Source organism: Taudactylus pleione, unplaced genomic scaffold, assembly GCF_031769625.1.
Source record: "Taudactylus pleione unplaced genomic scaffold, aTauple2 ptg000086l, whole genome shotgun sequence".
Taxonomy (NCBI): domain Eukaryota; kingdom Metazoa; phylum Chordata; class Amphibia; order Anura; family Myobatrachidae; genus Taudactylus; species Taudactylus pleione.
Window position 1 is genome coordinate 19,467,044 of NW_028284488.1, and position 25,997 is coordinate 19,493,040.

Below are 25,997 nucleotides of genomic sequence, written 5' to 3' on the forward strand. Positions count from 1 at the left end.
GTCGATGTTATGGACTGAGCATGCGCACGATGGAGGGAGCTCCGTCGTGCGCATGTGCCAGACGCGACGAGCGAAGGAAAGTCCTTCGCTCGTTGTGTCCGATCAAAGGGGGCGTGCTGTCAATGTTGATTGACAGCACGCCCCCTTTGGTGGGCGTGCCAGGGGCGTGCCTCCCTGACGGGGGCGTTCCCACGGGAACGCCTCCCGTCAGAAGCCGGCCCACTGACATCACTAGTGATGTCAGTGGGAGTGATTTTGGCTCTGATAGAGCCAAAATCACTCCGGAGCTTGCGGTTGAAAACCTCAACCGCAGGCTCCGGCTCGCAAATTCGATGGTCGCGATGGTCTCGACCATCGCGACCATCACAATGCACGCTCGTATAGCCTGTGGGTGGTGACCCACAGCTATACGAGCGTCCAGGAGGACGCTCCATGAAAATGGAGGCCGGCCCTCATTCAGAGCGTGCGCTCTGCTCAGAGCGTACGGCTCTGAATGAGGGCCTCTATGCAAACAGCAGGAGTGTGTACTCCTATCATAGTACTGTGCTACAGATATAGAAAAGTCTATGCAAACAGCAGGAGTGTGCACTCCTATCATCGTACTGTGCTACAGATATAGCAAACTCTGGGCCTGATTCAGAGCCGGACGCTCTGACAAGAGTGCTCGCTCTGAATCAGGGCCGTCCTACCTATTATTGGAGCGGCCTCCTGGCCGCTCGCATAGCTGTGGGTGACCACCCACAGTTTATGCGAGCGGCCAAAAAGATGGTCGCGATGGTCAAGACCATCGCGACCATCGGGCTTGCGACGAGACCCTGCGGTAGGGGTCTCGCTGCTGCAAGCCCAGGAGTGCTTTTGGCTCTATCCCATGGGAACGCCTCCATCCGGGCAGCCACGCCCCCGACACGCAAACCAAAGGGGGCGTGCTGTCACTCACCATCAACAGCACGCCCCCTTTGGTGCGAGAGCAATAGCGACGGCTTGGCCGTCGCTATTCGGGTCTCGCGCATGCGCACAACGCGGCTCCCTCCGTCGTGCGCATGCGCACTAGGGCAACATCGACCCGCTTGCGAGTGCTCAGTACTCGCGAGCGGGTCTGAATCAGGCCCTCTATGCAAACAGCAGCAGTGTGCACTCCTATCATCATACTGTGCTACAGATACAGTAAACTCTATGCAAACAGCAGCAGTGTGCACTCCTATCAGTGTACTGTGCTACAGATACAGTAAACTCTATGCAAACAGCAGCAGTGTGCACTCCTATCATCGTACTGTGCTACAGATACAGTAAACTATATGCAAACAGCAGCAGTGTGCACTCCTATAATCTTACTGTGCTACAGATACAGTAAACTATATGCAAACAGCAGCAGTGTGCACTCCTATCATCTACTGTGCTACAGATACAGTAAACTCTATGCAAACAGCAGCAGTGTGCACTCCTATCATCGTACTGTGCTACAGATACAGTAAACTCTATGCAAACAGCAGCAGTGTGCACTCCTATCATCGTACTGTGCTACAGATAGAGCAAACTGTATGCAAACAGCAGCAGTATGCACTCCTATCATCGTACTGTGCTACAGATACAGTAAACTCTATGCAAACGGCAGCAGTGTGCCCTCCTATCATGGTACTGGGCTACAGATACAGTAAACTCTATGCAAGCAGCAGGAGTGTGCCCTCCTATCATCATACTGTGCTACAGATATAGCAAACTCTATGCAAACAGCAACAGTGTGCACTCCTATCATCGTACTGTGCTACAGATATAGCAAACTCTGGGCCTGATTCAGAGCCGGACGCTATTTGCGCTCGCTCGTTCAGAAAAAGGGGCCGGCTATTTAAATTGAGCGCTCGCTCTTTGCGGTCTGTTGATGCCTCTACTTGTGAGCGAGTGAACGAAACATGCGCTCGCTATTTTGTAAAGACGCCCCCTGGCCGCTCGCATCCTACGTCATCTCCGCTATTATTAGATTAATCGAGTACATCGAAAGGCGTCTGAACTGCTCGCAGTGCTTGTGGTTGGATTTTCCTACCGCAATCATGCGAACAGTTTAGGCTAAGAGACAACCAAGTGACGTGGCCGATGACGCTGCTTTGTTAATTATGCACACCCTTAAAACGCCAGTTTTGACTGTTTGGCACGCCTGCGTTCAGATCTCCACTCCCCGTTTTCAAGCACCTTCCCCTGTTACTACCCACAAACGCCTCATCCTGTCACTCAAATTAGCAGGCACTCGCTATTTTGCGAGCGCTCGATTTCCAACCGCACTGACTGGTTGGCGCATGCGCATTACGACCCATACGCATGCGCAGATGTGCAAACATCGCTTGGAGCGAATGAGCGGCCGCTTACGAGCGGCTCTGAATCAGGCCCTCTATGCAAACAGCAGCAGTATGCACTCCTATCATCGTACTGTGCTACAGATAGAGCAAACTCTATGCAAACAGCAGGAGTGTGCCCTCCTATCATCGTACTGTGCTACAGATATAGCAAACTCTATGCAAACAGCAGCAGTGTGCACTCCTATCATCTACTGTGCTACAGATAGAGTAAACTCTATGCAAACAGCAGCAGTGTGCCCTACTATCATTGTACTGGGCTACAGATGCAGTAAACTATGCAAACAGCAAAAGTGTGCACTCCTATCATCGTACTGTGCTACAGATACAGTAAGCCTCCTATAATAGATAAAAGGTCGTGCTGGTGTTTCTGTGGTCATAGTGATTTCTAAACAACTTTACCGTAAAGAAATGTGGCCCCACAGCACATTTCATTGTACGCAAATACCGGTTTGTCCAAGTAGCATTTACAAAGGTACACATTGACAATTTGGGAATTGGCCAAGAAAATGACTCTTCACTGACATGTATGAAGTTGCATACTAAGATGGTAATGTGCCGGTGGGAAGAGCAAGAATGTTACTTTAATTTTCAGACAACCGTCAATTTAGTACCAACCCTTTATTCATTTCTATTTCTGATTTTTCTCTGCTCATTTCAGTTTTGTTCATGTCTTACATCAAGGGATTGACAATACATGTGCCCCCATCTTTCAGCTTAAAGGGGGTTTTGTTGCATTAGTATATTTGCACCTGCTTTCTTATATAAGTAACAAAGGTGGTAAATCTATCAAAGCTTCCAAAGTGTGGAGAAGTTGCCCATAGTTACCTATCAGCTTCTACATATCATTTTATAGAATGTACTTGATAAATGCTAACTAGAAGCTCATAGGTTGCTATGGGCAACTTCTTCACTCTTTAGAAGGTTCTATAGGTTTCCTCCAAAATGTTCTCCCCTGAGTTTTTATGACACATTGCACACTGACCCCATCAACGAAAATAATACACCCCATTGTAAAAAAATAAAAAAAGTGAAATAAGTTATGGATACTGTATATATGTTGGAATGCGACCAGCTGGGTAAGCACCACACAGGTTCGGGAAAAGCCTCAGCAGCAAAGTTTGTAACATACTTTGATAGATATCCGCAGTGGATTCATTTTTCAGTAAAAAGAATATTCTAATAGGCTGGAGAATAATTACAGATGACAAATGTAATAAAATCATTATAGAGTTCTCTGGCCATTCAAGATTTATGTTGAAGTCAAGCATATAGTGGTAAGTGTGTATAAGCCTTTAAGCAACCTACATACTATACAATTACTGGGAAGATTTTGCGAATAATCGAATGATCTCAGTATTTGACTGATGAAACGGCTAGAAACATCCACAAACGCATTCCTTTGATTATCTGATTTGTCGGCCTCAATTTCCTGATATCGAGCAGTGTCTGTGCGTTCTGAATATTCTGCCCATATTCCCTATATTCTCCTCATAGGCGAAACTGGGGGGTGGTCCGGGGGTGCACAGGACCACCCATTAGCCCAGTTCGCTGTAAAAAAAAATGGCCACCGAGGGAGCTGCTGATGCCCAGCAGCAGTTCTTCCCACAAGCAGCAAAGTAGCAGCAGGTAAGTGCTAGCGGCGACTGCAGGGAGGGGGGGGGAGTGGGATTGGAGCTGTGCACAGTGCTGAGGGGGCGATTGGAACTGTGCACAGCGCTGAAAGGGTGACTGGAGCTGTGAACAGTGCTGAGGGGGGAGGGGGGATTGGAGCTATGCACGGTGCTGAGGGGGGAGGGGGGATTGGAGGCGTGTAGAAGGCATTGCCGCTGGCCACATGGTTCAAATCCCGACAGCAGAAACCCGGCAGAGGTTAAGATCCCGACTGCTAATTAGGTAAGTATCACTAACTTAATTCCCTACCCCAGGGCCAAAACTAGTGTTTTTGTCACCCAGGCAAGACAGTAATTTGGCGCCCCCCTCCCCCTGGTAATTCCCCCTGCAGCAGTGCCCCCATAGTAATGCCCCTTCAGTAGTGCACCTATAGTAATGCCCGCTGAGGTAATGCCCCTGTATTAGTGGCCATATGGTAATGTTCCCATAGTAATGCCCCTGTAGTGCCAATATGGTAATGCCCCCATAGTAATGTCCCTGTAGTGCCCAAACAGTAATGCCCCTGTAGTCCCCATATAGTAATGCCCTCTAGTGATGCACATGTAGTAATACCCCTAGTAATGCCTCTGTAGTGCCCATTTAGTAATGCCCCTGTAGTGCCCCCTAGTAATGCCTCTGTAGAGCCTCCTGGTAATGCCCCTATAGTGCCCATGTAGTAATACCCCTAGTTATGCCCCTGTAGTGCCCATGTAGAGCCCCCTCCTAATGCCTCTGTAGAGCCCTCTGGTAATTCTCCTGTAGTGCCCCCTGGTAATGTCTTGTAGAGCCCCCTGGTAATGCCCCTGTAGTGCCCCCTGATAATGCCCATGTAGAGCCCCCTGTAGTGCACCCTGGTAGTGCCCCCAGGTAATGCCCCCTGATAATGCCCCTGTAGTCCCCCTGGCAATGCCCCCGTAGTGCCGCTTACACACACATAAAAAGAAATACTTGCCTTAAACCCCGCTCCTGTGATCGCCGCCGTTGGGTCCGCCCGGCTGCTCCTCGGCACTATGGGAGAGACGTCATGACGTCACTCCCATAGTGCCTGTGCGGAGAGCCGGAAGCTGGAGTTCAGGAGAGAACTCCAGCCTCCAGCTAGCGTGGCGCTGCAGAGAAGAGCCGGGCGCCCGCTGGTAATAAAATCTCAGCGGGCGCCCGGCTTAGAGTCTCCCTGCGGCGCCGAAATGGAGGTCACTGACGCCAGGTGCAGTGGTGCACCCGTTGCACGTGCACCTCCAGCCCCCCCCTAGTTGTGGCCCTGCCCTACCGTAACCCTCCTTTAGGGGTGCCTAACCCTTACCCCCCTCTAAGTGCCTAAACCAAACCCCCCCTTCCCAGCAGCCTAAACCTAAGTCTTCCAGGGGGAGTGCCTAACCCTAACCCCCCCCCTTCCCCTAGCCTAAACCTAACCCTCCCGGGGGGGTGCCTAACCCTAAGTCCCTCCCAGGAGCCCTAAAACCTACCCCTTCCCCCCTGGGCTGTCCGCACCCGGCTTACCTTCGTTAGGTATGCCAGGTCGTCGAGCTCCCGGGGTAGATCTAGTGACAGGTGTCGGGATTTGGACGCCTGTCATTAGTACCTTGCCAGGATTAGAGTCGGGAAGCTGGCGGTCGGCATTTAGACCATCGGCTTCCTGTCTACATCCCGATTGGAGCTGTGCACAGTACCGAGGGGGGGGAGGGGGGATTGGAGCTGTGCACAGGGCTGAGGGGGTTTGGAACTGTGCACAGTGCTGAGGGGAAAGGGGGGACTGGAGATGTGCACAGTGCTGAGGGGAGAGGGGGAATTGGAGCTGTGCACAGTGCTATGGGGGAGGGGGATTGGAGCTGTGCACAGTGCTGTGGGGGAGGGGGAATTGGAGCTGTGCACAGTGCTGAGGGGGGAGGGGGGATTGGAGCTGTGCACAGTGCTGAGGGGGGATTGGAGCTGTGCACAGTGCTGAGGGGGGAGGGGGGATTGGAGCTGTGCACAGTACCGAGGGGGGGAGGGGGGATTGGAGCTGTGCACAGGGCTGAGGGGGTTTGGAACTGTGCACAGTGCTGAGGGGAAAGGGGGGACTGGAGATGTGCACAGTGCTGAGGGGAGAGGGGGAATTGGAGCTGTGCACAGTGCTATGGGGGGAGGGGGATTGGAGCTGTGCACAGTGCTGTGGGGGAGGGGGAATTGGAGCTGTGCACAGTGCTGAGGGGGGAGGGGGGATTGGAGCTGTGCACAGTGCTGAGGGGGGATTGGAGCTGTGCACAGTGCTGAGGGGGGAGGGGGGATTGGAGCTGTGCACAGTGCTGAGGGGGGAGGGGGGATTGGAGCTGTGCACAGTGCTGAGGGGGGAGGGAGGATTGGAGCTGTGCACAGTGCTGAGGGGGGAGGGAGGATTGGAGCTGTGCATAGTGCTGAGAGGGAGATTGGAGCTGACTGCACAGGGGGCTGGTGAGGAAGGTAGGAGCTAACTGCACAGGGCTGGGGGGCATTGGAACTGACTGCACAGAGCTGAGGGGGAGGGAAGATTGGGGCTTACTGAACAGTAGGCTGTGGGGGTATGGTTGGAGCTGACTGCACAGGGCTGTGGGGGATTGGAGCTGACTCCACAAGGGGTTGGGGGAGGAGCTTGGAGCTGACTGCAAACGGCTGGGGGCGTTGGAGTTAACACAGGGCTGGGGTGACACGGGCTGGGGAATGATGCTGACACACACTGGGACCAGGGGAATGGGGCTGAGAGACACACGCTGGGGCCGGAGGAATGGGGCTGAGAGATGCACCGGGGCAGAGAGACACACACTGGGGCTGAGAAACGTACACTGGGGTTGGGGAAATGGGGTTTAGAGACACACTGGGGCAGAGAGACACACACTGGGGCTGAGAAACGTACACTGGGGTTGGGAAAAAGGGGCTTAGAGGCACCCTGGGGCAGAAAGATGCACACTGGTGCAGGGGGAATGGGGCTGAGAGATGCACACTGGGGCTGGGGCTGGGGGAATGGGGCTGAGAGCCACAGGTGGGCCTGAGGATGGAGAGACAAGGGGGCCTGGAGATAAAGAGACACAGAGAGCCTGGAGAACCACAGGGGGGCCTAGGGATGGAGACATTGGTGGTCTGGAGTAACACAGGGGAGCCTGGAGAGACACAGAAGTTTGATCAGGGAAATTCACATTTTTCCTGCGCAAAAGCTTCTGTTACTACAGTATATATTATCTGGTTATGATGATGACATGGGTTATATTTCTACGTAAACAGGCATCTTCCAGACAATGTTATCTCCAACATGAATAGTGAATACTGGCTGAAGACGCTGCCCAGTGATGCTCAAATTCCTCAGAGGTTCCCTGTTGCAGAGAAACCGCCATAGAGGTAAGAAAAGACTTTCAAACTGACTGCGGTCCCAAAAACCCGCCTAGGGGTGACAGGAGCTGGGTGCTGCACTGCAGCATTAAATGCAGCACTGGGCTCCTGACAGTGTGAGGGAGCTGGCACTGCAGAGTGCTCACATGTACTTCTTCTACACACCAGACTACTGGGGTTTGGGCTGCGAGGCCATTCCACTTTCTCAAGTAACCACGCCCCTGATCATGAGGCCATGCCCCCTTTTTTGGCAGCACGCGGCTTAGCCACGCACACAACATACCTCCCTACACCAGGTGACACCATGGGGAAGGATGCCACTGGTGGTTTTTTTCCAATATCTGACATGGTGCTAAAATTGGTACCACCCATTACCAAATCTCTAGTTTTGCCTATGGTTCTCCTGTCATTAGGTCATCCTTATTGTGGGTGGACATATACAAAATTAGTGTGGTTGTGGAAAGTCGATAGCTTCTAATTAAAATTTGCATAATCCTACCCTCCAACATGACCCATTCCACCTAGTACAAAATGCTCTGCTCCTGGACTTCCCACCTAATTTATGATTGCAGACACCTGTGTTGAACTAGGTAATTGATGAGACAGGTGTTTCAGCACAGATGACTGCAATCATAAATTAGGTGGGAAGTCAGGAGCAGAGCATTTTGTACCCGGTGGAATGGGGCATGTTGGAGGGTCAGCATAATGTGTAGCTCAGATATTGGGGCTTTAAATTTTTCGAAAAATCATCCAGCTCCTCGACCCAATCAAAAAAATTTGACAGTGTATATCTAGCTTAAACCTTAAATTTCATGTTTTCCCCACAGGCCATGTTTTGAGGAGGTCGGTCTGTGGAAGCAGGTGGGGTAATTACTGACCTAACAAAATAGATTAACTCACCTGTGCATGAATAAAGACATCCACAAAACATGACCGGTTGGTGGTACTTGAAAGCTGGAGTGGAGGACCCCTGGTTTAGAGTCAGTGGTTCACCCTATTGTGTGTAGCAATTAGATAAGACCCACACACACACAATGTTTCCACTTTCAGGATGTTTTCCGTCTATAGGGAAACTGACACCATTCTGACAATTAAGTTATGCTGTTTCAACTTTTTTTTTCCTGGTCACATGAAAACTTCATTATTGAAAAGTCTTTAAATCAGAAAAAAAATTACATTTTCAGTTTTTAATTAGTTTTCTGTAGTTAGTTTGGTTAGCTTTCCTGTTATGTACTTACCACAGCATTTTTTAAGCAAAAAAATGTGACATGGAATTTGACGAGAAAAAGAAAAAACAGGTAGAGACCAGGAAAACTGAAAATTAGAAAGTGGAAACGAGAAAAAGAAAAAAACAGGTAAGCTGGCCACACACTAGACCAACTTTCATACAACCATTCAACTATTTGGCTGGTTGGAATGAAAATCTGGTAATGTATGGGAGTAACTGATGATCAGCAATTTGCTCCTAAATGCCAGAAAATAGATGAAAATGGTCGTCAGACAAGTTTGTTTAAATGTTTGATCTAAACAATTTGTTCAAACAACAGTTTTTGTCCATTTTTTGGCATTTGGGAGCAAATTGCTGATTGTCATTTGCTTTCATACCTTACCAGATATTCATTCCAACCAATCAACTAGTTGGCTGGTTGGACAGATAATCTTTAGATGTGTACCCAGCTGTAGAGACCAGGAAAACTGAAAATTAGAAAGTGGAAACACTGTCCACACCCACCACCCTGCTTACCTTCCATAATCAGGCAATCTCCCAATGACCTCTAAACTGACCAGTGGTAGCAGCTGTCTGCCCCTCTCCTGAGTGTGCCAGGGGCAATACACCCGCACCTAGTGTACCATCTGCCCGGGACAGACCAGGCAGCTAGGACGTGTGTCCCATCGCCTCATGGACAAGAGTCAGTATAATGTGACTGGCCTGTGACACATGGAATGAGCATCGCACGGATGATGGATGTTATACACACGGCGGGACACAGTACATGCAGTATTTGTGTACTAGTAGCAGAGCTCTGCTCTCTTATTGCACTGTAGTGTGTAACAGCTGACACTAGGTGGCGTGCAGGTTGCAGCATCTTACTCGGGCCGCTCCCGAGTAATGGCTGTCCCCGCCTTACTGCTGGTTACTATACTGCCCGCACCCTGCAACACCTGTTCCAGTCTGCTGTAAGACGTCTCATTAGCTGTCGCTTACTCTGCGTTACCAGGTGAGTTCGTGCTATGTACAGTACTATGCTGGATTTCACTTTACATTACAGCTCTAACATATCACCCTACACACTGATAGCCTTATCCCGGGTAGGTGACTGTTCGCCCCTCACTTCATCACCAAACAAGTTGGATGAAAGGACTGACAGACTAACCGTAAGGAGCTGCTATCCTCTTATTACACAGAGTTATGCTATTGCTGACTGTATATGGGGAAGCCGTGTCTGTAGATAGACCGGTCAGCCAGCTGGATAGATAGGACGATTATTACGGCATTGGCACTCCCGGTGACTGCAGGCTGCCTGTGTGTATATACAGTATATAGAGGGTAAAAGTACTCATTAGACCTGCAAAGAGCTGCTTTGTTGTATCACACACACCGCCCTGCCACTCATGGTAACTTACTTCATTTCCTTTAGAGCCTAGCTATCTAGTCATTCAAAATATGACTTTAATGGCAAAATCACTTTTTAAGAACTATATATTTTTTTTTAGAATTATTTGACTCAGAAGACATCCAAATTATGTATACTGTTTTAAAACCAAAAAAACTTTTGTAGATATTGAAATTGTACAAAAAGATATCCAAAAATTAATGGGTAAAAATTTTCTTGTCATACAAAAACTATATTTACATGACTTTTGGCATTGGGCTCAGTGGTTAGCATTGCTGTTTCATAGCTATGACGAAGCCATAGGTTCCCAACTAAGTTACTGTCTGTGTAGTGTTCGCATGGATCTCTTCCAGGTGCCCTATTTCCCTCCATCTGTCCAAACTTTTTGCTAGGTTAATGGAAGTTTATTAAGTATAGAATTTAAACTATAAGTTCCACTGTGACAGGGTCTAATTGAACTATTAAACATTGTTTAATGTGCTGTGTAATATGTTGGTGCTCTGACTGATGTGTTAAGTCCCCATGGTAATGCACATAGCTAATTGTACACATACTGTAGGCTATGCGAGAACATCCGATTGTACAGAAGTCCTGCAAAAATCTGGTTATGTGGTGATTGGTTCAAACATCCAAAGCACCTGGGGGGCTCATACACGTCCTTCAATTATCTCTATCCCAGTTTATTTTCTTGAAGATCGGTACTAATTTAACAATCAGATTTTGATCTGGCATAATTATCATAATGGGGAAGGGGGGGGGGGGAATGTAAGCAAATGTCATCATGCCTCAATAGTATAGATGTGGGTTACACATAATGGACTATAGTATTGACCTTTTTTTGTCTCATGTTTTCATGAACTTTACTCACTCTGTTTTTCAAAAATAAAACACTATTTTCTACTGAGCAGTATTCTTTCCCCCTCCCCCCATACTTTTGGGGCCTATGTATCAAAGCTTGATGAGAGATAACATTGGGGTAGATATTGTGCCGCTATAATGCTTCGCCTCTTTACCGAGGTGAAGCAGGAAGCACTACCGATGAGATGTATAAACATCTCATCGGCCGGAAAGGGGGAGCGTTAACTCCCCCCATCCGGTGCTATCCGCTAGATAACGCAATGCATCAGCCTAATGCTGATGCACTGTGTGTCAGTCCCGGCCGGCTCCACTGAGCATGCGCGGGATGTCGCAAGTATCGCGAGAACCCCATACGCAGCCTGGAGCCGGCAGCAGCGCTGTCCCTGCTGTGGAATAGCGACAGCTACAGCGGGCTGAACGCGCAGGCGATCTGAACGTTCATACATGGCCCAGGCTATCGGCATTGCTATCTTGTAGATAGCGCCGATAATGACAGGGATGCATATAGCGCCCCTGTCATTTACCGCCCAGACCCCCGATTATACATTGGTGAGAAGCGGTATCAGCGCACATAACGTGTGCTGATTGCGCTTCTGGGCTTCATACATCTCCCCCATTGTGAGATATAAATCACCAACCAATCAGCTTCTAACTTACATTTTATGGGCTGTGTTTGAAAAATGACAGTTAGGAGCTGATTGGTTAATACTTTTTCTCTCACAATTTTATCTCTCATCAAGATTAGATACAGAGGCCACTTTATCACCTTTACACCCCTCTGGTATTCTCCCCTGCATTTCCCGTTACTCCATTTTCAATCACTTCTCTCCCACCAAGGTCCTACTACCTCACCATGAAGCCCTGCCCCCTCCTATCTCTCTGTCACTTCCATTCACTCCACACTAAACTTCTACCTCACCCACCACCTGCAGGTTCCCTTCCTCGATCAGGAGGCAGCACCATACTGATACTCTTTTCATCCTCCTGCTCCAAATCAGTCTCACTTCCACGCTACAGCAATTCTGATAATCTCATTTACATCTCTCCTCTTAACCTTTCTCCTGTGCCTGCTGGAATGCCAGATCTGTCTGTTACAAACTGGTCTCCATCCATGATCTTTTCACTTCCTACTCCCTGAATCTTCTGGCCATCACTGAATTCTGGATTTTCCCTTCAGACACCTTTTTCTCCCACTGCTCTCTTCTCTGGTGACCTTAGCCTTCTTTCATATCCCCTGCTTCGGGGTGTTGGCATGGTGGTGTGGTGGTCCTGTTATCCCCCTCCTGCTCCTTCCGACTCATATCCTCAGAGCCACTTCTTTCATTCTCTACCTTTTGAGGTTACTGCTATTCGCCTCTTCTAACATGCACACCTTCAAGTAGCTGTCATCTATGTCCCCCTGGCCCTATCTCCAAAATACTTGATAACTTTGCTCCTCTTCCTTTCTTTAGACCTTCCCTCCCTCATCTTAAGTGACTTCAATATCCCTATCAATGTTCTAACCCTGTATGTATAGATCTTTCAAGGGTATCAGTGAACCCACTGCAAAATGCACTGTTCTTTCTTGCTGTTTCCAGTAACTTTTGGTAGACTGAGCCTGCAAATCATAAGTGGAGCGAAAAGGGTTTTCTAATCATTATTCAAATGTAATTTCTGATCTGTAAAAGATAGCTGTGCGGTATTTCTAGGGTCACCATTATATGCCTATGTTACTTCCAGTTTACCCAGGGGAAAAGGTGTCCAGTTTATACAAAGCAAGTGGATGGCTTACTTGTGCCATCATTCAGCCTGCAGCATGATATGAAGTAACACTGCAATTGTTTGGCCACAGGTGAGGGCATCCATGTGCTCTTGTTGCTCCAGACTGTAATCCTGTTTTGTTTTAATAGTAAATAGTTTGTAACTTGCAAAACAATAATTTCCCCCAAATTAATCAAAGAAGTTGGTAAAGATTCCTATAAATATTGTACCCTGTTTGGTCCTTTGGCAGAAAAAGTATTGGTTCAGATTATATATTTGTGCATTATATTAAATATATAATTGTAGGGGAGATAAGTGAATGTTTTTCAGGCCCCTATTTACTACAATATGAATTTAAAATGTGGTTGTAGTGTGATATTTCCGACTAAATTTGCATTGTGAATTTAGGAAATATCACATGGATGTACTAACGTCCCTGCGAATCCCTTCCGCACACTTCTCTCTGTATTTTTTGGAAAAAATACAGAGAGAATGTGTCTGCTCATCCACCCCCGCTGGATACCGCAACTACGACCCGCCCTCCATCCCTTGGACAACATGGTTGCACGTAAGTGTTTGGTTTTTTAAACTAGTTTTTATTTTTTTATTTTTTGGGGGCTTTTTTTTTTAGATCACAAAGTTGATCACAGGGGCCGGCTCTGCTGTACCTGTCAGGGCAAAGCAGGAGTTGGGGAACAAAGGGAAAGCCCCCATAACCCCATCTCCAAGTGGCGTTATTATCACAGGGCTTTCCCCGGTATTTTTTTCACAATATGTTTTTAATAAATCTGGACAGATCACATTTCCCATTACAAGTATGGGAAATGCAATCTGCTTACTAAAAATATGTGAATTGAATGGATTGGGGTAATTTTTCACCAAAACTACTCCAATTGCCCTTTAAGAAATGTATGTGTGATACTAAAATAATATGAAAAGGGTGTGAAAACGCCCATTTTCACATTATTTTACTAAAAATGTTAATAAACATTCTCCTCAATCTTTAAACATCTGCAATAAAGTAAATATTTTTTTTTATCTTGATAATACATATTTCCTCAATACCTTTATATTATCTGTTGGTTAATGTTTACCTGTAGTTTCAATGTAGCAGTTATGAAATGTTTCTATTTATGCTGTATGTTTTGTATCAACCAGTTGTGACATACTGCAGCAAGAGCTGGAATCTGAATACAGCAGCTTAAGAGGCATTACATGCATTTTTCTATACAGAGTTTTCAAGAACAGTTCATTATAATGTTACTCCTATGGAAATTAGAAATATTCGCTTTTTGTTCTGAGAAGTAGCAGCATTTGTGACAGAGTATCTCCTTTGTTATAAGCTAAACAGACATTAGGCAGTGAATGACACATTTTATGATATATATATATATGTGTGTGTGTATGTATGCTTCATCTATATCTATTTTGCATTCACAGTTCAGCTCATATCAAGTAAAATGAAAGTGCAAATAAACACAAACAGATGAATCTGCATTCCTAGAGCCTATAGGCACACAGAATATGGCGGTCTAAGCCATACCTCATGAGGAGCAAATATTTACACAGTACATTTTACAGTCTACATGGTTTTGTTAGAGTTGACTATAGTAGTACCGCCCTGCAGAAACCAGTCTATGTCCAGATAGCTCCTTAAGCCGCACATCTACTAGATGACTGTGAAACAAGAGCATGATTACGACATTGTAATCGTGCAGTCGTTTCACAGTCTGTGATGTGCCTACACTGAACGATCAGTCATTCAGTGTAGGCACATCAATCATCCCCGAACATGGTCAACCTGATGACGTCGTCACGTTGACCAGCATGTTCGGGCGATGATAGATGTAAAAAACGACGAGCGGGTGCACGCGCGCATCGCTGGTCATTTTTTTACTTTAAACTGCCTGATTTGCGGATGATTAACAAGTGATTGAACAATAACGATATCGTTATCGTTCAATCGCTCTGTTTAATCGCATAGTGGATACGCGGCATTACAGCCAGGTCACTTAATCTTTATCAACCTCCGTTAAACTAGCATTTATTTTTTAATTATTAGCAAATGGTGCAAAAAAGGTTCACAAATGAAATGACAAATAAAGGCCATCACTCTGCTTCTGCCAACCCTAGAAATAAGACTACCTAGTGGGCTGTGGTATATTTTGTCGACATGAGAATGACAACATGGTCGACATTGAATGGGTAATAGATTTCTTCTTATATGGGTGCACTATTCTTTTGTAACCATGGTCTTTGATAAATGAAACAGCATTGTGACCTTTGGGTGGTGATATACTGTACAAAAATTAGTACAAAGAAACTAAATTATTGAGATTTTTTTTTCTCTAAAATAAGTCTAAATTAAAAAAGATGTTACAAGTATATTCTCTAATATACATCTGTTAAGATATTTTGCCTAAAGTCTATGGTTTTGGAAGTGGGCTAGATATTCACAGAAATATGGCAGAATTCAGCAGGCAACTCATTTAATTATATAGGGCAGGGGTCTTCAAACTTGGCCCTCCAGATGCTGTGGAACTACACATCCCAGCATGCACTGCACATAGTTTTAGCATACTGTTATATCAAAAAGGTGGCAGTGGGCCAAGTTTGAAGACCCCTGATATTGGGGGTGGTTGGGGCATGTAATCAGGTAATTGAGGTGAGGGTGCGGGAGCCACTATACCGTTGGAGGTCACCAATATTAACAAAATAAACAACACAGCACTCAAATAATTATATGGTAAGAGTCTGATAAATGTACCCTGCAAGATGTAGCTAATGTCAAATGATGTGGATATGACACTCTGTGGCAGTTAAATTAGGATTTAATAAAAAATACACTTTAAGCAAAGAATAAACGTACATCAAAAAACATGTAGGGGCATATACAGAAATGGGTTGCACAATACACAAAAGTATGGGGTGGGGAGGTGAGGGAGGGGGGGGGTCAAGCAGGTAAAATCTTCAAGATTATTTGAATGGCTTGATTAGCTAGATGTCACTGTACATACCAAATTATCTCCTGGGGATAAAGGCACAGGAGATAATTCATTTTGCTAATCAAGCCATGCAGAAGATTTTACCGACTTCACCCCCATCCCTGGCCTTATACCACCCCATACACTTGTGCTACCCAAGTCTGTATATACCCTACATGTTTTATGTTGTACATTTATTCTCTTGCTCAAAGTATATTTTTTATTAAATCATTAGTATGCTGCGGAAACTGATCTGTACTGAGAATCAAGAACTAATAAAGCTGTGTAGTAGTGCTATTCAACATGCCCTGCCACAGATATTCTCTTAGGACATGCTGGGATGTGTAGCTCTACAACAACTGGAGAGCCGCATATTGAACACCTTTGCTGCATAGTTATATTTTGATATCTTGGATTGATATTTTTTTCAGATTACTTATAATTTAAAGTCTGCCACAGTAAGGTACAATAGTATAAATGGCAAACTTTATATTTTCCTAATCCAATTGGTGTGAGACTTTTCTAGACCTTTCTTGTACATTTTGGAAGGCTTATTTCCTATGGAACAGTGTCTGTAAGTCTCTATAGCTATTCATTGCTCGGGTTGAGTATAAAATACCGGCGCAAATCCTGACAGCGGCATCCCGATGGATGAAGATCCTGACAGGGGTGCGATGTATGCTATCTCTACCCCCCCCCCCTTTAACCCTCCCTTAGTGGTGCCTAAACCTAACCTCCCCCGGTGGACCCTTACCCTCCATCCCAATAGCCTAACCTTTACCCTCCCCGGGGGGTGCCTAATCCTAATCTCCCCCCGAGTGTTCCTAAACCTATCCCAGCAGCTAAGACCTATCAATCCCCGCTTACCTTAGTTCGGGATGCCGACTGTCGGGATTTCGGGAACGGGATAAAGATAGGCGTCAGGATTTCGATGCCTATCTTTAGTCCCAGGTCTGGCTTCCGACAGCTGGCATTAAAACTACATCCCCATTGCTCAAATTAACCTTCTACAGGACAACCTGTCCTGCACTCGTGACCAAGGTAAGCTGACAGTTAATTATTGGTCTCAAAATCCAGTAGTTGGGACAAGTCTGCCATGTTACATAGTGTCATGGTAACTTTGAGATGAGATGCAGGTTGTTTAAGTTCATCTTTTCATATATTGGAAATGTGTTGATCCAGGGAGTGACGCATTTGATCCAGGGAAAAGCAAGCAGAAGCCCTAATGTGACCATTGCCAATGTAGCTTCACATGGAAAAATAACATTGTTTCAGTAGCTACAACTACTATTTGCTGTTAGAAAATGTATTTTTACAAACTGCTGTGAATTTGTCCTCCTCTCCTCATGTGGTAAGTTATTACACAGCTTTACTACCCTTAGTAAGTCCATTTGCAGTTGATAAGCCTTTGTCCACTGTAAGGTCCTTGGTAGACAATTTCTTAGACATATATTTTGTATTAATTAATTTTGTACTATAATTCAATATAGAAAGTTGGGAAAGGGCTCTAGGACCACGTCACATCAGCAATAATGCAAGATCAGAGAAGACAGACACATTGCCAATTTTGTCTTTGAGCTCCTGAAGCTAGCAAAACTCAAGTGTGTGTAAGTGCAGCCTGCCATCTTCCTAAATAGTGCCACTTGCTGACTCCACTTCCTTGTTGAGTGATGTCTGGGCAGTTTGGAGCTGATTTTGCATGTTCTCACATGATGTGTGACAGAAAGCATTGCTGAGGGATCTCTTCCATTAGCAGGACGCTTCGCTCGCCACATGAATATATTCCCCCTCTATGCCCACTTGGATAGTAGGGAATGACGTTGGATGCTGGCTGATGACGTCATCACACAGAAACAGAAGGGGATCTATCTCATTCCTTAGCAGGACATGGAGAGTCCAAGGGTATTACTAATGATGTGCAGGAGTTTTTTGCTCAGTGCTTTTTGTGGTATATATTTGCACTTAATACTGGTTGTTGTTATAGCTTTGTATTATCACAACTGGCCATTATTGTTACTAGGCACTTACTACTGCCCAATACAACTACTATGGAGTATTATAGCAAGGCGTTTATGGAAGCGCTACAATTAAGCATTATTACTAGCCCTTTCCCTTGGCATTTCGTTATGTGCTGATTAATAAATGTGTGCATTATATTTAGCTATAACACTGGGCATTAATACAATTTGACATATCTAGAGCTTTGTATAAGAGCTAGGCATATTTGCTATAACTAGGAATACTGCTGTACATTATTACTGGCCACTACTACTGATAAGCATGTGTGTTTGTATGTAACTACTGCATTATGTATTACTGACCAATTATGATTGCTGGCTGCATATCTGTGATCGTTACGGCTCTTACTATTGGTTATGATATTTATTGTTTACTGATCATAACAGTTAAGTCACTGTTATTCCAATCAGTGTAATGGTCTCTACATATTACACTGCCCATCAGAATGGGATCAGTATTATATACTGGTAAGCAGTATCATCTCTTTATTAAACTGTAATAGGCATACAAAATGAAAATGTATGGATTATATGATGGCGATACTGCAGTTTTCACTTCGGGCAGTAGACTGGAATTGTCACGGAGTAGTAAGCTCACCATAGATGTTGGTGAACTTGGTTAACTCCAGCTTTTCTTCCTGTAATAAAATATCAATATGTGGAGTGATGCACTTCTAATCCGATAGTAAAACATTTATAGCAAAATTATTATTTTTATTTTTTTTGTAACCATAAAGGTCTGAAGCAAGTTATACACATATAAGGTCTGATTCAGAGATGGACGGAATTGCAGAGCCACACACAAGCGGCTGTACAGTTCCGTCCATCTAAAATGCTAATGTAGAAGGAGGTGTCAGACATCTCCTTGCTCAATCTGCGTGAGCCCAGCGGTGCAACCAATAAATCACCATCGGAACAATCGTGTCCATCGGTCGCAATTGTTGTCCCTTTGGCGACGCTGTGGCAGCTGAAGCTTACCACAGCCTGACCGGGTCTTGGCGGCTTGCGAGGCCAGGGAATCCGAGAACGCTGCTCCGCTTCCCAAATGCCGCAGCTTGTCAATCAGGCTGCGGCTGGGAGGCTCTGCGAGTCCTTCCAATGTTGAAGATGTGCACTAACCAAAGTGTTAGCGTGCATCTCCTGAATAAAGCCCATAGTCCCCACCAGGATTTATTTGTTTTTATGATTTATAAAATAGGACCAAATTCATTAAACATATACATTTTTTACATTAACACCTTAAACAACGCTCTCGTCATGGATAAAAGTAAACTTTATTTTGAAAGTTTAATTGCATTCTTAGTAAACTAACTTTTAAAGTCGCATGACTATCCTTTAATTTAACCTGCTCGTCCCACCCTCACCAGGGAATTCTTTATAAGTCATATAACCTGGTTCTATGTGATGCTAGGGGTGGGTAGTGGGGTTGGAACCAGATAGCCTGTAAGAAGTCGCAATTCCAGAAATAGCTGTTCCTGGTTTGTCCATGCCCCTTTTAAAATTGTGATCTTAAATGTTCTGCAGGGCAGGCTGTGATTGAAGCAACTTCCAACGTTCAGAAATAATCTAGTGCATTCTAAAGCATTGTCACTTTGTAAGTGTTAACTTATGATCATGGAGGGGAAATATGTGAAAAATTTAAATTACCCATCTACCTCCCCCCAACACTCCGAACCCCCCCCTTTTTTTTTTTTTGTAGATGACCTTTTAATGATCAGCTTCTTCCATATGTGTACCATTCAGATTTAGATTCACCTAATGCCAATTGTGTGTTGATTCCAAATTTAGCCTGATTGAGTCCAAAATTAATTTTGTTAGCAGATTTGTTGTGACTTTGTACAGTAAGCTGTAATGTACGTTCATTTGTAGTCTACGGTGCATTTAATTGTATAACCGTTTTAGTTGCAGTGGAAATGTGTTACTATGAGCAGGTTGATGTGACAAAATGACTGTGCAGAAACCTCTGTTGGTGTGAATAGGACATCATAATGTGAAGGAAAAGATTGCCAAGAGCCCTCTGGAAACTTTCTTCAACAGAGTGTGCCTGATTCTGTACCGTGCGCAGTGCTGCCACATCTGCATGTTATTGCACTGTGCATATGTCAGAGGCATAGATACATAGATGCAGAAATTCCGAGAAGTCAGCCATATCGTCAGTTGTGATGAGTGTAACTGGGTGGCAATGCAGCGTTGGTACTTAGGATAACTTTGTCTTGCGCTTGTAGACGGAATTGCTTTCCAGAGGGGAGGGTACACAAAGATCCAGGGATTTCAGACAGATCTTTTGCACCAAGGACAGGAATGGTGCAGATGTGCGCTGATAATGATGGCTGCTTTCACGTGTAGGTGCCGCATAGATGTAACAGACTTCAGTGGAAATCCGCAGCTATTTGAGTTGCTTTGCATGTGACCCTGAATCAACCCCTATACATCTAGTTCTAGTCATATCACGCTACATCATCTTGTAATGTTGGAAAAACTAGTCTTCAGGATCTTAACTTAGTGATGACAAACAGGTTTGTTTAGCTAATACATGCTATAGGAATCTGAAGTCATACTTGAAAATCCAGTATGGCCAGTTGCAGAGTACAGATCAGTAATGTATAGCCTACTGTTGTTTACTCATAACTCAAACTAGATGTCAACTACTAAAACTGTATCTGATATGTAGCTATATAAGGTGTTTTTCAGTAGCTATTTTTGCTTAGGTGAACAGTGTTATTTTTGCCCGTGAGGAGGTGTAATTGCTCCTACCTGTTGGTTCTAACCTGGCTGGAACTTTATACCATAGAAACATAAGTAGAAAAAGGCAACAGTTTAACATCCCCATACATTGTGCCTCGACTCTTAGGGCTCAATCCTAGTAGCCGCGAGTTCCCTCGTGGTGCGAGTGAGTGCGGCTGTATGCTGCACTTTCAGTATCTCTGGACTCAGATATTTGTATGCAGCCCTACAAATATCTGTCTGTCATGCATACAAGGCTGAATGTAATGTATGTGTGCTCTTATGGAGGACAGGAATAAGGCAGGAATAAAGTCTACTATCCAAGCAAGTGTCTTAGGAATGTTTCTCTAATATCAATACCTAAACAAAGTATTCTATTAAAAACAAACTTGCTTCATTATAAAGACAAAAGCAATCAAAGTGGAACTAGAAACTAAACCTATTTTATACCGGATAATAGTCCATCTATGGAGGGTTTCCAAACATACATTTGATCGGTTGGCCTTCCATTTTGGGTTTCAGTGTCTTCATTTTCCCCATGGCCTCTTACCTGTTTGACCTAAGACATGCACAGAGAGCCCATAAAATTGTTCATTTAATTACAATAATACTCCACCCTCATAATGACTTCAGTGTCTGATTAGAAGTAACCTGTTTTTAGAAACATTGTAGTGTCTAGAATTCTCCTGTAGCCCTCCGTTCACCTATAGGTAAGCTACCTAGCTCCCTATGTATAAGAAATATGGTCCATCCCTTGTTATAATTAAAATACAACATTCTTGTATCTTCAGTTTATCTTTGATATAGACCTATCTACACTACTAATACCGCTTTAAGACATTAAAACCCCTGCTTCACCCTGGCTCGGATCCGGGACACAGAGCTTGGGTTGAAGCCGGGCTACCCCTTTCACACTAAGGGGGGGACCCAGGTTATTCCCAGATCGTTATCCTTCACACCTGTCCCGGGTCTTACAACATCAGTGGGCTCATCTCCAAGCACCACTTTCCCTGGCCAATCAGTTTCTTTTCATCAAGACCCTGGTCGCACCTTTCACATTCGAGCTGGGTTGTTGACCCACGTTGCAAGTCTCAGGAAAAACCCTGAAAGCGAGCAGGGTCGCGGGCCCGGGACTGTCAACCCGGGTTGCACCTTTCAGAGTTACGCCAAACCACGGGTTGATGCATGTTCACGTGCGAAAACCCGGGTGTTAGGCTTAAGTCTGAAAGGGGTATAATTGGAAGCAGAGTTTGTTACTGTCCTCCATGAGAAAATATACTTAACTGGCAAATACTTTTTATAAAAATGCCTCAGATTCTTTTTAATTGTTTTTTCTTATTTTTATGAATTAAGTAAAACATCCACCTAAGGGGGTGTCTAGTGCTACCCAATGGGGATTTCAGCAGACTTCTGTAGGGTTAATCCCCACCATCCATATTCCCATCACCCTTGTAGTTTATGATCCCTCCTTGTAGCATTATCCCACCCCACCATTTCCCAGTGAACATACACCTCTGGGACATTTTTCCCCCACATAAGGGCCATAGATTCCCATCTTTACTACCACTGCCTCCTATATATGTATTTATGCAGAACACAGTGGAGCGTGTGACATGCAACTCGGAGGGGCCTGAAAAGTCTGATTGGAAATATATGGACATGGTATTTTATCAGATGGGTTTAATTATTAATAGTGATGTAAGAGAGAATCCTGCCTTAGTGTTTTTATACCTTTAGAATGAATTCTCAGGTAGTGTTCCCGCTAGGCTATTTTAGCGGGGCGCGGTGCCCAGCCCTCCTTCCGGAGGGCAGAAAGCACCCTGCCCTCCAGAAGGAGGGCAAAAAGCGCCCTGCTCTCACAGCCTGCGGGTGCAGTCTTCATCCGCGGGTTGCAGTGTTCCACAGGTGGAGAAATGTGCGATGACCCGGTCACCACCGGAGAATAGACGCCGGACGCATGCGCCCAACATCTATTCTCTCTGTCTGCAGCATTTGGGGGCTGCCCGGCGTTTCCGTAAGTGTCGGGCACGCCCCCAAGAGTGATGAAAAGGGGACGTGTCTTGTAAACACGCCCCTTTTTCAATGACCACGCCCCCTTTTGGGGGGCGCGCGCACAAAGGTGCCCTCTCTAGCTCCGGCATCCTGGTTGCCGCCGGAGCTAGAGTGAACACTACTCAGGTGCATCACAGTAAGTTGAGGCACCTATTGTAATTGGTTTCAGGTCTGCCTTGTACCAGTGACATGCAGTGAGGTAAATGACTGGGGAGGCACAGGCTAGTATCAGAGCCAGATTTACAGATACATATATGAACCTGAGGGTTCATGTGGGCATTATACAAAGGTGCATTAGTATATAGTGCTGGAAATTTGGAGTGTTTTGATCAGGGAAGTGCTGAAAAGGTGTACAGGGGAGGCAGTGCCTCACCTGCCGTACATTTTTTACTCCAGAGTTTTGACTATAAAAATTATCTAAATAATACAAAGAAGATATTTATAATAATTTCTTAAAATTTTTCTTATATTTATAGTAAAAACTATGGCGTATTCCGAAGTATGACAGGAAAGGCTCTGCCTCCCCTGACCGCACATAACTGCATTGTACATGTGCCTCACATGATAATGGATTCAGCCGTACACTCATTTGATATTTGTTATGTAGAATGATGCATAGTAGATGTGTATATATACCAGTCCCCTGTATGACCCACAGTATATAATTTATTTTAGGAGTAGTACAAACTGCAACTTTGCAAGTTACTGTACGTTCAGGTGCAGTTTAAACAAGTATACAACATAACTTGATAATTTTCTAACTTTGTATTCTAGAATTATTAAAGAAATCTGCAGTACATTAACAACATGGGCATTGCTTCTTGCATTCAAAAAAGCATTATGACCTTGTGCAGCTGGCCAATATAGAAAAACAATCCAGGGATATATTTAAAAAACCAAATCTACATATTTCTAAACTAGGCCCAGTCCATCTGTAGTGACATTAATTGGAATGCATAATGGTGTACGGCCAATCATGTCTCAGAACATGTTCTAAAGTGTCGTGCTTTGTCCAAAAGAAGTTTTTGAGAGGTATGCATCAGGATTCCCTTTATATCTTTTTATGTGTGTTATTAAAGTGTATATTAATTGGAGTTACGAGACTAGTACTAGGTATCATCACATACTTGGAATATGTGAAATATTACACAAGGCATCTGCACAGGTGACAAGCAGAACATTTACAGGGCACCTGATGTCATTACTACAGTATATGGTTATACTCAACCTTTGTTCCTTTTAGTTTCATATTTTCATGTTCTAGAGTTAATGTTCTTCGTAAACCTCTTATTTTCATTGCACTATATGGTCTTCCATTTGCACAACTCCTCCACACCATGCATGTCTGTCCCAATGACTCTTCCTCATTGTATATCTGCCAGCTCCACCTCAGGCAATTGTGACAACAAATGTACTCTGAGCATAATTATTGTAAATGAATATACTAATCCACTTCTTGATTCATCTCTACCACTAAAATGTAATAGCTTACAGCATGTGCAATGAAAGTGAGTGTAGAAACAACATATTTCCTGCATATAATCTCTAGTAAAGTATAGCAAATGCAGGGGTACTGTAGTTAGTACTGGGAATGGCCATGTAAGACCAGAACACTTGTTAGGCACAGAAATGATCATGTAAATCATTGTCTATTTTGTAGCATCCCACTTTGAGGCCTTTGTCTGCTATTGACAATGAGTGATTAAGTTCCTATTCATTGCTCATGTTAAATTAATCTTGTTATACCAATAAACACACCTGCCTATTAATCTGTTTTATAGATATATATTATAAAGCCTGAATCACTTTTGAATGTTCAATATAAACAATGGTTTGCTTTTATAGGCAACTCCATATGTACTTTAACGTATCAGACAATTAATCATATAATGCTTTCTGTGTTAAGTCTTCAAACCCATCAGGTTACAAGCTGTATCCTCTAATACTGGTATTGTAAATGTGAACCTGTTTGCAGGCTTTCTTCATGTAAGTAATGACTACATTAAATTAAAGGAAAATAACCAACAAAATGTTTTAAAATATTATGTGTAAAATACAACGCATAAACAGTCAAATTGAATTGGAGACATGTATAGCTTTCACTCCATGTTTTGTTATGATGCTCTTATATTTACACTATGTTTGGGTGTACGTGTACGTTTTACAGCCTATGCAGGCTTCCGTGTATATCACATGCAGAGTTATTCTGAATGTGACTAGGAGCTTCACACAAAAAACCAATCATATATTTAAAAAAAAAAAAAAATATATATATATATATATATATATATATATATACATATGATATTCGTTTATTGCATTACATCACATAAAGCAGGAGTGGGAAACCTTTTCTCCGCCGGGGGCCATTTTGATATATATAACATTATTCGTGGGCCTGGTGCAGGCCACGCCCCCTCTGTGTGATGTCACGCAGGGGCGGGGTCACAATCGCCGGTGATTACAGCATTGCCCGAAGCAATGATAAAACGGCATGCTCCGGGGAGTTGTAAGGGCAGTGGTGTGACCGTCTGAAGCGTCCTAAGGATGCTCCAGGCTGCATAGATTCTGGCTGCAGGGTGCCATTCTAGGCACCCTGATAGCCAGATGAGGCTAGCGGAAAAAAGCTCTGAGGGCCAGACCAAATGATTCCGCAGGCTTTATATGGCCCCCAGGCCTGAGGTTCCCCATCCCTGACATAAAAGATAATCACAGCCTTCACATCAATGATGTGAAGGCTGTGATTATCCTTTGTGATGTAATGCAATAAGCAAATATTATAAGAAGACTGGTGAGTGCACCCCTGGTTATTTTATTTTTTATTTTGTGGACTTCTTGATGTCCTCTATTGGGTAGCGACCCCAGCACCATTGATGTTACGACGCGAGTGTGGAGAGACGAATGTAACAATATGATATACTCTGGTTTTAATTGCAGTATCCTGCTCCCATGCGAGCACAGAACTGTTTTATATCTGCCTAATGGTACTTGCTTGTAACCCATCCTATAATTCCTTTGGTGGGTAATAATGTGGATAACTGTACATTCCCCTTTTACATGCAGATGTGGACACCTAATGATGTATGCCATATGGGAGAGTATTGTTGTGAGACCTATCCATAGAGAGCCCGCAAACCTATGACTGAGCCCTAAGTGTGGGTTTTCCTGTGGCTCATCCTCTTATAAAAACATACCAAATTACTGTTGTGTTCTATTAACAGCATTTTTGGACCTTCATTTTATTATTAAATCGCTCCGGTTAGTATGCTTATAAAGAATGTTTCGTTATATGCATACACCTTCATATTTAATAGTCTTTTAATTTGCGTTATCTTGACATGTACAAGTGTAAACGACATGATTGTTGTGCAGACGGATTTTCACAGAATTTCTACCTTTTTATAGTCCCCTGGCTTAGACCAAAAGCGTTAAAATGCTATCTGTTTACATATGAAAACAGGGGAACATCCCCTTTATAAAGAAAGTGAACATCAAGATTTCCCACTTACCTTTTAGTTCCTCTCAGTATTATAGGCCAAGGAGACAGCTCTGTGAGTCCTAGAGCACCCCAATACTTGTGGTATAACTAACCATGTCTACGCATGGCATATTCAGTTATACAGAGGAGGGGAGGGGAGGGGGGGGGGCCTTTTGCACCTCATCTTGTTTTGT

The 25,997-nt window shown here is 44.4% G+C and overlaps 1 protein-coding gene across 4 annotated transcripts in view; it reads left to right on the plus strand.

The window, feature by feature from the left end:
• Positions 1-8,295: 8,295 nt before the first annotated feature.
• PROSER2 (proline and serine rich 2) overlaps positions 8,296-25,997 on the plus strand; it is a 35,740-nt gene continuing 18,038 nt past the window's right edge. Inside the window, exon 1 of one of the 4 annotated variants that reach the window (XM_088468760.1) lies at positions 8,296-8,689. The gene's annotated coding sequence lies outside the window, so the exon portion shown is untranslated. Of the gene's footprint in view, positions 8,690-9,471; positions 9,554-9,630; positions 9,711-9,931; positions 9,951-25,997 lie in introns of those variants that run through there. The other 3 variants (XM_088468758.1, XM_088468759.1, XM_088468761.1) reach the window with 3 other exon arrangements.